This window comes from Oncorhynchus gorbuscha, unplaced genomic scaffold (genome assembly GCF_021184085.1).
Source record: "Oncorhynchus gorbuscha isolate QuinsamMale2020 ecotype Even-year unplaced genomic scaffold, OgorEven_v1.0 Un_scaffold_788, whole genome shotgun sequence".
NCBI lineage: Eukaryota > Metazoa > Chordata > Actinopteri > Salmoniformes > Salmonidae > Oncorhynchus > Oncorhynchus gorbuscha.
In genome coordinates this window covers 303,161-319,555 of record NW_025745812.1, presented here as the reverse complement: position 1 = coordinate 319,555, position 16,395 = coordinate 303,161, and the positions used below count along the sequence as shown (strand labels likewise).

Here is a 16,395-nt window from a genome sequence, read left to right as displayed (position 1 = left end):
TCTCTCTCTCTCTCTGTCTCTCTCTGTCTCTGTTTCTCTGTCTCTCTCTCTCTGTCACTGTTTGTAATATTTGTGTTTTGGTTAGCTCATGCCAAAAAGACGGAACGCTGGCGGCCACAGCTGTCCGGTGTCTGACTAGGACAGAACGGTAAGTGACAAACACACGAGATGGCAGCTCACACTGGGATCAACGGGCCTGCGCACCCGAACTCATCACGTGCCCGCGCGCCGTCGGATGAGCATTAGTACGGTTCATTCCACCTCTAGAGACAACAAGTGTCACTGGAGACATGTTTTACCGGGACAACAAGACGTAACAGTACTTTACGGGACTATCTGACATTTGGACTTCTGTCGTTGCAGTTTTTTCTTTCAGACGGTGGAGACCACCTCTTTTCTCTCTCTCTCATTCCGTGTTCTTTTACCGTTTTATTTGGAGTGCGTTTTGCAAGGACTAGTCTCAAGACATGCTGTGGAGAGCGGGGCTCGTGTTGCTGCTGTGTTGGGGCAGCACCGGGGAGCTACGTCATCAACCCCGGGACTCCCCCGAATGTGAAGACCCGACGAGCAAACTGCAGGCAGACTCCGCGTCCGCGAGCACGAGGCAGCAGCGGTCCCCGCCGCCGGTAGAACCCCTAGACTTTGGGTTCGTGCCCTCCGGTGTGTACGAAACGCACGCCTACTACGAGCCCGGTGCCATCGGTGTTCTGTTCCACATGGTGCACGCGTTCCTTTACGTGATCCAACCGAACCCCTTCCCGAAAGGTGAGGAGCACGGCTCAGTGTGTGTGTGTGTGTGTGTGTGTGTGTGTGTGTGTGTGTGTGTGTGTGTGTGTGTGTGTGTGTGTGTGTGTGTGTGTGTGTGTGTGTGTGTGTGTGTGTGTGTGTGTGTGTGTGTGTGTGTGTGTGTGTGTGTGCGTCTTGGCCAGGGCTGCTCCTATAAGGCCCTGCAGGTTGAGTAGAGTTTTATTTCAGAATACGTCTACATGCCAGATAAAAGGAGAATAGCGTAGGCTACACAATAAATACATTTAACATCAAATCAAATCACATGTATTTGTCACATACACATGGTTAGCAGATGTTAATGCGAGTGTAGCGAAATGATTGTGCTTCTAGTTCCGACAATGCAGTAATAACCAACTAGTAATCTCACGTAACAATTCCAAAACTACTACCTTATACAAGTGTAAAGGGATAAATAATATGTACATAAAGATATATGAATGAGTGATGGTACAGAACGACATAGGCAAGATACAGTAGATGATATGGAGTACAGTATATACATATGAGATGAGTAATGTAGGGTATGTAAACAAGATGCAGTAGATGGTATAGAGTACAGTATATACATATGAGATGAGTAATGTAGGGTATGTAAACAAGATGCAGTAGATGGTATAGAGGACAGTATATACATATGAGATGAGTAAAGTAGGGTATGTAAACAAGATGCAGTAGATGGTATAGAGTACAGTATATACATATGAGATGAGTAATGTAGGGTATGTAAACAAGATGCAGTAGATATTATAGAGTACATTATATACATATGAGATGAGTAATGTAGGGTATGTAAACAAGATGAAGTAGATATTATAGAGTACATTATATACATATGAGATGAGTAAAGTAAATCAATACATGTGTTGTCTAATGATGAAATATACAGTTAATTAATTAATAAATATACTATTACATAATTAACAAATATACTGTTACATAATTAACAAATATACTGTTACATAATTAACAAATATACTATTAGTTATTAAGAAATATACTATTACATAATTAACACATATACTATTACATAATTAACACATATACTATTACATAATTAACAAATATACTGTTACATAATTAACAAATATACTGTTACATAATTAACAAATATACTGTTACATAATTAACAAATATACTGTTACATAATTAACAAATATACTGTTAGTTATTAAGAAATATACTATTACATAATTAATAAATATACTGTTACATAATTAACAAATATACTGTTACATAATTAACAAATATACTGTTACATAATTAACAAATATACTGTTAGTTATTAAGAAATATACTATTACATAATTAACACATATACTATTACATAATTAACAAATATACTGTTACATAATTAACAAATATACTGTTACATAATTAACAAATATACTGTTACATAATTAACAAATATACTGTTACATAATTAACAAATATACTGTTAGTTATTAAGAAATATACTATTACATAATTAATAAATATACTGTTACATAATTAACAAATATACTGTTACATAATTAACAAATATACTGTTACATAATTAACAAATATACTGTTACATAATTAACAAATATACTGTTAGTTATTAAGAAATATACTATTACATAATTAATAAATATACTGTTACATAATTAACAAATATACTATTAGTTATTAAGAAATATACTATTACATAATTAAGAAATATACTGTTACATAATTAACAAATATATTGTTAGTTATTAAGAAATATACTATTACATAATTAAGAAATATACTGTTACATAATTAACAAATATACTATTAGTTATTAAGAAATATACTATTACATAATTAATAAATATACTGTTACATAATTAACAAATATACTGTTACATAATTAACAAATATATTGTTAGTTATTAAGAAATATACAGGTAGTTATTAAGAAATATACTATTACATAATTAACAAATATAATAATTAAGATAATATACTGGTAGTTAATTAAGATCATATACAGGTAGTTAATTAAGATAATATACCGGTAGTTAATTAAGATCATATAAAGGTAGTTAATTAAGATAATATACAGGTATTTAATTAAGATAATATACAGGTATTTAATTAAGATAATATACAGGTATTTAATTAAGATAATATACCGGTAGTTAATTAAGATCATATAAAGGTAGTTAATTAAGATAATATACAGGTATTTAATTAAGATAATATACAGGTATTTAATTAAGATAATATACAGGTATTTAATTAAGATAATATACAGGTATTTAATTAAGATAATATACAGGTAGTTAATTAAGATAATATACAGGTAGTTAATTAAGATAATATACAGGTAGTTAATTAAGATAATATACTGGTAGTTAATTAAGATAATATACAGGTATTTAATTAAGATAATATACAGTTAGTTAAATAAGATAATATACAGGTATTTAATTAAGATCATATAAAGGTATTTAATTAAGATAATATACAGGTAGTTAATTAAGATAATATACAGGTATTTAATTAAGATAATATACAGGTATTTAATTAAGATAATATACAGGTAGTTAATTAAGATAATATACAGGTAGTTAATTAAGATAATATACTGTCCCGTTCATGTCATGTTTATGATAACATCAACACAGCACTGGTATATCAGACCACAGGTAGGAAGTACATATTTTGACTTCTGACGGAATGTGTGTGTGTGTGTGTGTGTGTGTGTGTGTGTGTGTGTGTGTGTGTGTGTGTGTGTGTGTGTGTGTGTGTGTGTGTGTGTGTGTGTGTGTGTGTGTGTGTGTGTGTGTGTGTGTGTGTGTGTGTGGGTCACGTTGGAACGGTGCAGTAGGATTGGTGTTTCTAAGTAGCAGGGTCAGAGTTATTAGATTAGAGGCCTAATCAATTATCAGCCTTAACTGTGGCTGCCTCTCTCCCTGCTGTCACCTGGTCCCCAGGACGAACACCTTAATCCACCAGCCATATGGCACACACACACACACACACACACACGCTCACACGCACGCACGCACACGCACACTCACACTCACACTCACACTCACACACACACACACACACACACACACACACACACACACACACACACACACACACACACACACACACACACACACACAGGTAGAGTCCATGTCAACAAGATCTCCCTCTCTCCTCCCCCCATCTCTGTGGCCTCTATTGTACTGGACCTTGTTGATGCTGCTGTTAGTGTTACAACCTATATCAGGGTGGTGTGTGTGTGTGTGTGTGTGTGTGTGTGTGTGTGTGTGTGTGTGTGTGTGTGTGTGTGTGTGTGTGTGTGTGTGTGTGTGTGTGTGTGTGTGTGTGTGTGTGTGTGTGTGTGTGTGTGTGTGTGTGTGTGTGTGTGTGCGTGCGTGCGTGCGTGCGTGTGTGTGTGTGTGTGTCAGGTTGTATAAGGCCCCAGTGTAATCCCTGTGGACATGGCCATATTTATACTCCCTAAGACCCTTCACTGGCTGACGAACAAACCAAGTCACTGTCTACCTACATACTGACCCTTACATAACAGTAGAGAGGCTTGTCAATCTGTAGTTCTGGGTGGGACAGGGCAGTATAATGTTATGGGTGGAACACGGCAGTATAATGTTATGGGTGGGACAGGGCAGTATAATGTTCTGGGTGGGACAGGGCAGTATAATGTTATGGGTGGGACAGGGCAGTATAATGTTCTGGGTGGGACAGGGCAGTATAATGTTATGGGTGGAACAGGGCAGTATAATGTTCTGGGTGGGACAGGGCAGTATAATGTTATGGGTGGGACAGGGCAGTATAATGTTCTGGGGGCAGTGGGACAGGGCAGTATAATGTTCTGGGTGGGACAGGGCAGTATAATGTTATGGGTGGGACAGGGCAGTATAATGTTATGTGGGACAGGGCAGTATAATGGGTGGGACAGGGCAGTATAATGTTCTGGGTGGGACAGGGCAGTATAATGTTAATGTTCTGGGTGGACAGGTGGGACAGGGCAGTATAATGTTATGGGTGGGACAGGGCAGTATAATATTCTGGGTGGGACAGGACAGTATAATGTTCTGGGTGGGACAGGGCAGTATAATGTTCTGGGTGGAACAGGGCAGTATAATGTTCTGGGTGGGACAGGGCAGTATAATGTTATGGGTGGGACAGGGCAGTATAATGTTCTGGGTGGGACAGGGCAGTATAATGTTCTGGGTGGAACAGGGCAGTATAATGTTATGGGTGGGACAGGGCAGTATAATGTTCTGGGTGGAACTGCAGTGAATTCACTACAGAGCGGTCAGGTGGGTGGAACAGGGCAGTGAATTGTAATACTACTAGCTGTTAGCCGTTAGCCGTTACAGAGTGGTCAGGAGGGTGGAACAGGGCAGTGAATTGTAATACTACTAGCTGTTAGCTGTTAGCCGTTACAGAGTGGTCAGGAGGGTGGAACAGGGCAGCGAATTGTCATACTGCTAGCTGTTAGCTGTTACAGAGTGGTCAGAAGGGTGGAACAGGGCAGTGAATTGTAATACTACTAGCTGTTAGCTGTTAGCCGTTACAGAGTGGTCAGGAGGGTGGAACAGGGCAGTGAATTGTAACACTGCTAGCTGTTAGCTATTAGCCGTTACAGAGTTGTCAGGAGGGTGGAACAGGGCAGTGAATGTAACACTGCTAGCTGTTAGCTATTAGCCGTTACAGAGTTGTCAGGAGGTTGGAACAGGGCAGTGAATTGTTATATTGTTAGCTATTAGCCGTCACTGACCAGACAGTTCTAGACCAGCTTTTACTGACCAGACAGTTCTAGAACACAGCTTTTACTGACCAGACAGTTCTAGAACACAGCTTTTTACTGACGAGACAGTTCTAGAACACAGCTTTTTACTGACGAGACAGTTCTAGAACACAGCTTTTTACTGACCAGACAGTTCTAGAACACAGCTTTTTACTGACGAGACAGCTCTAGAACACAGCTTTTTACTGACGAGACAGTTCTAGAACAGCTTTTTACTGACCAGACAGTTCTAGAACAACTTTTACTGACCAGACAGTTCTAGAACACAGCTTTTTACTGACCAGACAGTTCTAGAACACAGCTTTTTACTGACGAGACAGTTCTAGAACACAGCTTTTTACTGACGAGACAGTTCTAGAACAGCTTTTTACTGACCAGACAGTTGTAGAACACAGCTTTTTACTGACGAGACAGTTCTAGAACATAGCTTTTAACTGGCCAGACAGTTCCAGAACAGCTTTTTACTGACCAGACAGTTCTAGAACAGCTTTACTGACCAGACAGTTCTAGAACAGCTTTTAACCGTCCAGACAGTTTTAGAACACAGCCCCAACCCACTACTACCTGTTCCCTCATATTTAAAAAGCTTCTGTGTCTTTCTGTGTGTGTGTGTGTGTGTGTGTGTGTGTGTGTGTGTGTGTGTGTGTGTGTGTGTGTGTGTGTGTGTGTGTGTGTGTGTGTGTGTGTGTGTGTGTGTGTGTGTGTGTGTGTGTGTGTGAGCAACAGATCAGGTATTACTGCATCCAATCTATATAAAGACATACTGTCAACATGCAATCTCCATAAGAAACATTGGCAGTAGAATGGCCTTGCTGAAGAGCCCATTGTCTTTCAATGTGGCACTGTCATAGGATGCCACCTTTCCAAAAAATGTCTGCCCTGCTAGAGCTGCCCCGGTCAACTGTAAGGGCTGCTATTGTGAAGTGGAAACGTCTAGGAGCTAACGACTGTTGTATATGATTGGCTAATGACTATTGTATTGTGTGATTGGCTAACAAGCGTGTGTTATGTGATTGGCTGAAGAGGTTGTGTTGTGTTCTCAGATCTCATCGTAAAAGTCATCCAACAGAACATGGGAGGGATTAAACTGGAAGACTATCGCAAGGTAGGCTGTGTGAGAGATATAATCATGTCATACTAACTCTGTGTTATAGAGAGGTAGGCTGTGTGAGAGATATAATCATGTATAACTCACTAACATGCTGTCATACTAACTCTGTGTTATAGAGAGGTAGGCTGTGTGAGAGATATAATCATGTAATACTCACTAACATGCTGTCATACTAACTCTGTGTTATAGAGAGGTAGGCTGTGTGAGAGATATAATCATGTCATACTAACTCTGTGTTATAGAGAGGTAGGCTGTGTGAGAGATATAATCATGTAATACTCACTAACATGCTGTCATACTAACTCTGTGTTATAGAGAGGTAGGCTGTGTGAGAGATATAATCATGTCATACTAACTCTGTGTTATAGAGACGTAGGCTGTGTGAGAGATATAATCATGTATAACTCACTAACATGCTGTCATACTAACTCTGTGTTATAGAGAGGTAGGCTGTGTGAGAGATATAATCATGTAATACTAACTCTGTGTTATAGAGAGGTAGGCTGTGTGTGAGATATAATCATGTAATACTCACTAACATGCTGTCATACTAACTCTGTGTTATAGAGAGGTAGGCTGTGTGAGAGATATAATCATGTATAACTCACTAACATGCTGTCATACTAACTCTGTGTTATAGAGACGTAGGCTGTGTGAGAGATATAATCATGTATAACTCACTAACATGCTGTCATACTAACTCTGTGTTATAGAGAGGTAGGCTGTGTGAGAGATATAATCATGTCATACTAACTCTGTGTTATAGAGAGGTAGGCTGTGTGAGAGATATAATCATGTAATACTAACTGCTGTCATACTAACTCTGTGTTATAGAGAGGTAGGCTGTGTGAGAGATATAATCATGTAATACTAACTGCTGTCATACTAACTCTGTGTTATAGAGAGGTAGGCTGTGTGTGAGATATAATCATGTAATACTAACTGTGTGTTATAGAGAGGTAGGCTGTGTGAGAGATATAATCATGTCATACTAACTCTGTGTTATAGAGAGGTAGGCTGTGTGAGAGATATAATCATGTAATACTCACTAACATGCTGTCATACTAACTCTGTGTTATAGAGAGGTAGGCTGTGTGAGAGATATAATCATGTAATACTAACTCTGTGTTATAGAGAGGTAGGCTGTGTGAGAGATATAATCATGTAATACTCACTAACATGCTGTCATACTAACTCTGTGTTATAGAGAGGTAGGCTGTGTGAGAGATATAATCATGTATAACTCACTAACATGCTGTCATACTAACTCTGTGTTATAGAGAGGTAGGCTGTGTGAGAGATATAATCATGTAATACTAACTCTGTGTTATAGAGAGGTAGGCTGTGTGAGAGATATAATCATGTATAACTCACTAACATGCTGTTATACTAACTCTGTGTTATAGAGAGGTAGGCTGTGTGAGAGATATAATCATGTATAACTCACTAACATGCTGTCATACTAACTCTGTGTTATAGAGAGGTAGGCTGTGTGAGAGATATAATCATGTCATACTAACTGCTGTCATACTAACTCTGTGTTATAGAGAGGTAGGCTGTGTGAGAGATATAATCATGTAATACTAACTCTGTGTTATAGAGAGGTAGGCTGTGTGAGAGATATAATCATGTATAACTCACTAACATGCTGTCATACTAACTCTGTGTTATAGAGAGGTAGGCTGTGTGAGAGATATAATCATGTAATACTAACTCTGTGTTATAGAGAGGTAGGCTGTGTGAGAGATATAATCATGTCATACTAACTCTGTGTTATAGAGAGGTAGGCTGTGTGAGAGATATAATCATGTAATACTAACTGCTGTCATACTAACTCTGTGTTATAGAGAGGTAGGCTGTGTGAGAGATATAATCATGTAATACTCACTAACATGCTGTCATACTAACTCTGTGTTATAGAGAGGTAGGCTGTGTGAGAGATATAATCATGTAATACTCACTAACATGCTGTCATACTAACTCTGTGTTATAGAGAGGTAGGCTGTGTGAGAGATATAATCATGTATAACTCACTAACATGCTGTCATACTAACTCTGTGTTATAGAGAGGTAGGCTGTGTGAGAGATATAATCATGTCATACTAACTCTGTGTTATAGAGAGGTAGGCTGTGTGAGAGATATAATCATGTATAACTCACTAACATGCTGTCATACTAACTCTGTGTTATAGAGAGGTAGGCTGTGTGAGAGATATAATCATGTCATACTAACTCTGTGTTATAGAGAGGTAGGCTGTGTGAGAGATATAATCATGTAATACTCACTAACATGCTGTAATACTAACTCTGTGTTATAGAGAGGTAGGCTGTGTGAGAGATATAATCATGTAATACTAACTCTGTGTTATAGAGAGGTAGGCTGTGTGAGAGATATAATCATGTATAACTCACTAACATGCTGTCATACTAACTCTGTGTTATAGAGAGGTAGGCTGTGTGAGAGATATAATCATGTAATACTAACTCTGTGTTATAGAGAGGTAGGCTGTGTGAGAGATATAATCATGTAATACTAACTCTGTGTTATAGAGAGGTAGGCTGTGTGAGAGATATAATCATGTATAACTCACTAACATGCTGTCATACTAACTCTGTGTTATAGAGAGGTAGGCTGTGTGAGAGATATAATCATGTAATACTAACTCTGTGTTATAGAGAGGTAGGCTGTGTGAGAGATATAATCATGTAATACTAACTCTGTGTTATAGAGACGTAGGCTGTGTGAGAGATATAATCATGTAATACTCACTAACATGCTGTCATACTAACTCTGTGTTATAGAGAGGTAGGCTGTGTGAGAGATATAATCATGTCATACTAACTCTGTGTTATAGAGAGGTAGGCTGTGTGAGAGATATAATCATGTATAACTCACTAACATGCTGTCATACTAACTCTGTGTTATAGAGAGGTAGGCTGTGTGAGAGATATAATCATGTATAACTCACTAACATGCTGTCATACTAACTCTGTGTTATAGAGAGGTAGGCTGTGTGAGAGATATAATCATGTAATACTAACTCTGTGTTATAGAGAGGTAGGCTGTGTGAGAGATATAATCATGTAATACTCACTAACATGCTGTCATACTAACTCTGTGTTATAGAGAGGTAGGCTGTGTGAGAGATATAATCATGTCATACTAACTCTGTGTTATAGAGAGGTAGGCTGTGTGAGAGATATAATCATGTAATACTCACTAACATGCTGTCATACTAACTCTGTGTTATAGAGAGGTAGGCTGTGTGAGAGATATAATCATGTAATACTAACTGCTGTCATACTAACTCTGTGTTATAGAGAGGTAGGCTGTGTGAGAGATATAATCATGTAATACTAACTCTGTGTTATAGAGAGGTAGGCTGTGTGAGAGATATAATCATGTCATACTAACTGCTGTCATACTAACTCTGTGTTATAGAGAGGTAGGCTGTGTGAGAGATATAATCATGTAATACTCACTAACATGCTGTCATACTAACTCTGTGTTATAGAGAGGTAGGCTGTGTGAGAGATATAATCATGTCATACTAACTCTGTGTTATAGAGAGGTAGGCTGTGTGAGAGATATAATCATGTAATACTAACTCTGTGTTATAGAGAGGTAGGCTGTGTGAGAGATATAATCATGTAATACTCACTAACATGCTGTCATACTAACTCTGTGTTATAGAGAGGTAGGCTGTGTGAGAGATATAATCATGTCATACTAACTCTGTGTTATAGAGAGGTAGGCTGTGTGAGAGATATAATCATGTATAACTCACTAACATGCTGTCATACTAACTCTGTGTTATAGAGAGGTAGGCTGTGTGAGAGATATAATCATGTAATACTAACTCTGTGTTATAGAGAGGTAGGCTGTGTGAGAGATATAATCATGTAATACTAACTGTGTGTTATAGAGAGGTAGGCTGTGTGAGAGATATAATCATGTCATACTAACTCTGTGTTATAGAGAGGTAGGCTGTGTGAGAGATATAATCATGTCATACTAACTCTGTGTTATAGAGAGGTAGGCTGTGTGAGAGATATAATCATGTAATACTCACTAACATGCTGTCATACTAACTCTGTGTTATAGAGAGGTAGGCTGTGTGAGAGATATAATCATGTCATACTAACTCTGTGTTATAGAGAGGTAGGCTGTGTGAGAGATATAATCATGTAATACTCACTAACATGCTGTCATACTAACTCTGTGTTATAGAGAGGTAGGCTGTGTGAGAGATATAATCATGTCATACTAACTCTGTGTTATAGAGAGGTAGGCTGTGTGAGAGATATAATCATGTCATACTAACTCTGTGTTATAGAGAGGTAGGCTGTGTGAGAGATATAATCATGTATAACTCACTAACATGCTGTCATACTAACTGTGTGTTATAGAGACATAGGCTGTGTGAGAGATATAATCATGTATAACTCACTAACATGCTGTCATACTAACTCTGTGTTATAGAGAGGTAGGCTGTGTGAGAGATATAATCATGTATAACTCACTAACATGCTGTCATACTAACTCTGTGTTATAGAGAGGTAGGCTGTGTGAGAGATATAATCATGTATAACTCACTAACATGCTGTCATACTAACTCTGTGTTATAGAGAGGTAGGCTGTGTGAGAGATATAATCATGTAATACTAACTCTGTGTTATAGAGAGGTAGGCTGTGTGAGAGATATAATCATGTAATACTAACTCTGTGTTATAGAGAGGTAGGCTGTGTGAGAGATATAATCATGTATAACTCACTAACATGCTGTCATACTAACTCTGTGTTATAGAGAGGTAGGCTGTGTGAGAGATATAATCATGTAATACTCACTAACATGCTGTCATACTAACTCTGTGTTATAGAGAGGTAGGCTGTGTGAGAGATATAATCATGTAATACTAACTCTGTGTTATAGAGAGGTAGGCTGTGTGAGAGATATAATCATGTAATACTAACTGCTGTCATACTAACTCTGTGTTATAGAGGTAGGCTGTGTGAGAGATATAATCATGTAATACTAACTCTGTGTTATAGAGAGGTAGGCTGTGTGAGAGATATAATCATGTATAACTCACTAACATGCTGTCATACTAACTCTGTGTTATAGAGAGGTAGGCTGTGTGAGAGATATAATCATGTAATACTCACTAACATGCTGTCATACTAACTCTGTGTTATAGAGAGGTAGGCTGTGTGAGAGATATAATCATGTAATACTAACTCTGTGTTATAGAGAGGTAGGCTGTGTGAGAGATATAATCATGTAATACTCACTAACATGCTGTCATACTAACTCTGTGTTATAGAGAGGTAGGCTGTGTGAGAGATATAATCATGTAATACTAACTGCTGTCATACTAACTCTGTGTTATAGAGAGGTAGGCTGTGTGAGAGATATAATCATGTATAACTCACTAACATGCTGTCATACTAACTCTGTGTTATAGAGAGGTAGGCTGTGTGAGAGATATAATCATGTCATACTAACTCTGTGTTATAGAGAGGTAGGCTGTGTGAGAGATATAATCATGTCATACTAACTCTGTGTTATAGAGAGGTAGGCTGTGAGAGAGATATAATCATGTAATACTCACTAACATGCTGTCATACTAACTCTGTGTTATAGAGAGGTAGGCTGTGTGAGAGATATAATCATGTATAACTCACTAACATGCTGTCATACTAACTGTGTGTTATAGAGAGGTAGGCTGTGTGAGAGATATAATCATGTAATACTAACTCTGTGTTATAGAGAGGTAGGCTGTGTGAGAGATATAATCATGTAATACTCACTAACATGCTGTAATACTAACTCTGTGTTATAGAGAGGTAGGCTGTGTGAGAGATATAATCATGTCATACTAACTCTGTGTTATAGAGAGGTAGGCTGTGTGAGAGATATAATCATGTCATACTAACTGCTGTCATACTAACTCTGTGTTATAGAGAGGTAGGCTGTGTGAGAGATATAATCATGTAATACTCACTAACATGCTGTCATACTAACTCTGTGTTATAGAGAGGTAGGCTGTGTGAGAGATATAATCATGTCATACTAACTCTGTGTTATAGAGAGGTAGGCTGTGTGAGAGATATAATCATGTATAACTCACTAACATGCTGTCATACTAACTCTGTGTTATAGAGAGGTAGGCTGTGTGAGAGATATAATCATGTCATACTAACTGCTGTCATACTAACTCTGTGTTATAGAGAGGTAGGCTGTGTGAGAGATATAATCATGTCATACTAACTGCTGTCATACTAACTCTGTGTTATAGAGAGGTAGGCTGTGTGAGAGATATAATCATGTAATACTAACTCTGTGTTATAGAGAGGTAGGCTGTGTGAGAGATATAATCATGTAATACTCACTAACATGCTGTCATACTAACTCTGTGTTATAGAGAGGTAGGCTGTGTGAGAGATATAATCATGTCATACTAACTCTGTGTTATAGAGAGGTAGGCTGTGTGAGAGATATAATCATGTAATACTCACTAACATGCTGTCATACTAACTCTGTGTTATAGAGACGTAGGCTGTGTGAGAGATATAATCATGTAATACTCACTAACATGCTGTCATACTAACTCTGTGTTATAGAGAGGTAGGCTGTGTGAGAGATATAATCATGTAATACTAACTCTGTGTTATAGAGAGGTAGGCTGTGTGAGAGATATAATCATGTAATACTCACTAACATGCTGTCATACTAACTCTGTGTTATAGAGAGGTAGGCTGTGTGAGAGATATAATCATGTCATACTAACTCTGTGTTATAGAGAGGTAGGCTGTGTGAGAGATATAATCATGTAATACTAACTCTGTGTTATAGAGAGGTAGGCTGTGTGAGAGATATAATCATGTAATACTCACTAACATGCTGTCATACTAACTCTGTGTTATAGAGAGGTAGGCTGTGTGAGAGATATAATCATGTAATACTCACTAACATGCTGTAATACTAACTCTGTGTTATAGAGACGTAGGCTGTGTGAGAGATATAATCATGTATAACTCACTAACATGCTGTCATACTAACTCTGTGTTATAGAGAGGTAGGCTGTGTGAGAGATATAATCATGTATAACTCACTAACATGCTGTCATACTAACTCTGTGTTATAGAGAGGTAGGCTGTGTGAGAGATATAATCATGTAATACTCACTAACATGCTGTCATACTAACTCTGTGTTATAGAGAGGTAGGCTGTGTGAGAGATATTTACATTTACATTTAAGTCATTTAGCAGACGCTCTTATCCAGAGCGACTTACAAATTGGATATAATCATGTATAACTCACTAACATGCTGTCATACTAACTGTGTGTTATAGAGAGGTAGGCTGTGTGAGAGATATAATCATGTAATACTAACTCTGTGTTATAGAGAGGTAGGCTGTGTGAGAGATATAATCATGTATAACTCACTAACATGCTGTCATACTAACTCTGTGTTATAGAGAGGTAGGCTGTGTGAGAGATATAATCATGTAATACTAACTCTGTGTTATAGAGAGGTAGGCTGTGTGAGAGATATAATCATGTCATACTAACATGCTGTCATACTAACTCTGTGTTATAGAGAGGTAGGCTGTGTGAGAGATATAATCATGTAATACTAACTCTGTGTTATAGAGAGGTAGGCTGTGTGAGAGATATAATCATGTATAACTCACTAACATGCTGTCATACTAACTCTGTGTTATAGAGAGGTAGGCTGTGTGAGAGATATAATCATGTAATACTCACTAACATGCTGTCATACTAACTCTGTGTTATAGAGAGGTAGGCTGTGTGAGAGATATAATCATGTAATACTAACTCTGTGTTATAGAGAGGTAGGCTGTGTGAGAGATATAATCATGTAATACTAACTCTGTGTTATAGAGAGGTAGGCTGTGTGAGAGATATAATCATGTCATACTAACTCTGTGTTATAGAGAGGTAGGCTGTGTGAGAGATATAATCATGTATAACTCACTAACATGCTGTCATACTAACTCTGTGTTATAGAGAGGTAGGCTGTGTGAGAGATATAATCATGTCATACTAACTCTGTGTTATAGAGAGGTAGGCTGTGTGAGAGATATAATCATGTAATACTCACTAACATGCTGTCATACTAACTCTGTGTTATAGAGAGGTAGGCTGTGTGAGAGATATAATCATGTCATACTAACTCTGTGTTATAGAGAGGTAGGCTGTGTGAGAGATATAATCATGTATAACTCACTAACATGCTGTAATACTAACTCTGTGTTATAGAGAGGTAGGCTGTGTGAGAGATATAATCATGTAATACTAACTGCTGTCATACTAACTCTGTGTTATAGAGAGGTAGGCTGTGTGAGAGATATAATCATGTCATACTAACTCTGTGTTATAGAGAGGTAGGCTGTGTGAGAGATATAATCATGTATAACTCACTAACATGCTGTCATACTAACTCTGTGTTCTAGAGACGTAGGCTGTGTGAGAGATATAATCATGTCATACTAACTCTGTGTTATAGAGAGGTAGGCTGTGTGAGAGATATAATCATGTATAACTCACTAACATGCTGTCATACTAACTCTGTGTCATAGAGAGGTAGGCTGTGTGAGAGATATAATCATGTAATACTCACTAACATGCTGTCATACTAACTCTGTGTTATAGAGAGGTAGGCTGTGTGAGAGATATAATCATGTAATACTCACTAACATGCTGTCATACTAACTCTGTGTTATAGAGAGGTAGGCTGTGTGAGAGATATAATCATGTCATACTAACTCTGTGTTATAGAGAGGTAGGCTGTGTGAGAGATATAATCATGTATAACTCACTAACATGCTGTCATACTAACTCTGTGTTATAGAGAGGTAGGCTGTGTGAGAGATATAATCATGTAATACTCACTAACATGCTGTCATACTAACTCTGTGTTATAGAGAGGTAGGCTGTGTGAGAGATATAATCATGTATAACTCACTAACATGCTGTCATACTAACTCTGTGTTATAGAGAGGTAGGCTGTGTGAGAGATATAATCATGTCATACTAACTCTGTGTTATAGAGAGGTAGGCTGTGTGAGAGATATAATCATGTAATACTCACTAACATGCTGTCATACTAACTCTGTGTTATAGAGAGGTAGGCTGTGTGAGAGATATAATCATGTAATACTCACTAACATGCTGTAATACTAACTCTGTGTTATAGAGAGGTAGGCTGTGTGAGAGATATAATCATGTAATACTAACTGCTGTCATACTAACTCTGTGTTATAGAGAGGTAGGCTGTGTGAGAGATATAATCATGTCATACTCACTAACATGCTGTCATACTAACTCTGTGTTATAGAGAGGTAGGCTGTGTGAGAGATATAATCATGTCATACTAACTCTGTGTTATAGAGAGGTAGGCTGTGTGAGAGATATAATCATGTAATACTCACTAACATGCTGTCATACTAACTCTGTGTTATAGAGAGGTAGGCTGTGTGAGAGATATAATCATGTAATACTAACTCTGTGTTATAGAGAGGTAGGCTGTGTGAGAGATATAATCATGTAATACTCACTAACATGCTGTCATACTAACTCTGTGTTATAGAGAGGTAGGCTGTGTGAGAGATATAATCATGTAATACTCACTAACATGCTGTAATACTAACTCTGTGTTATAGAGAGGTAGGCTGTGTGAGAGATATAATCATGTCATACTAACTCTGTGTTA

General features: G+C 37.7%; 1 pseudogene; it reads left to right on the top strand.

Annotated features, from left to right (window-relative positions):
• Window positions 1-223: 223 nt before the first annotated feature.
• LOC124020267 overlaps window positions 224-16,395 on the top strand; it is an 81,607-nt pseudogene continuing 65,435 nt past the window's right edge.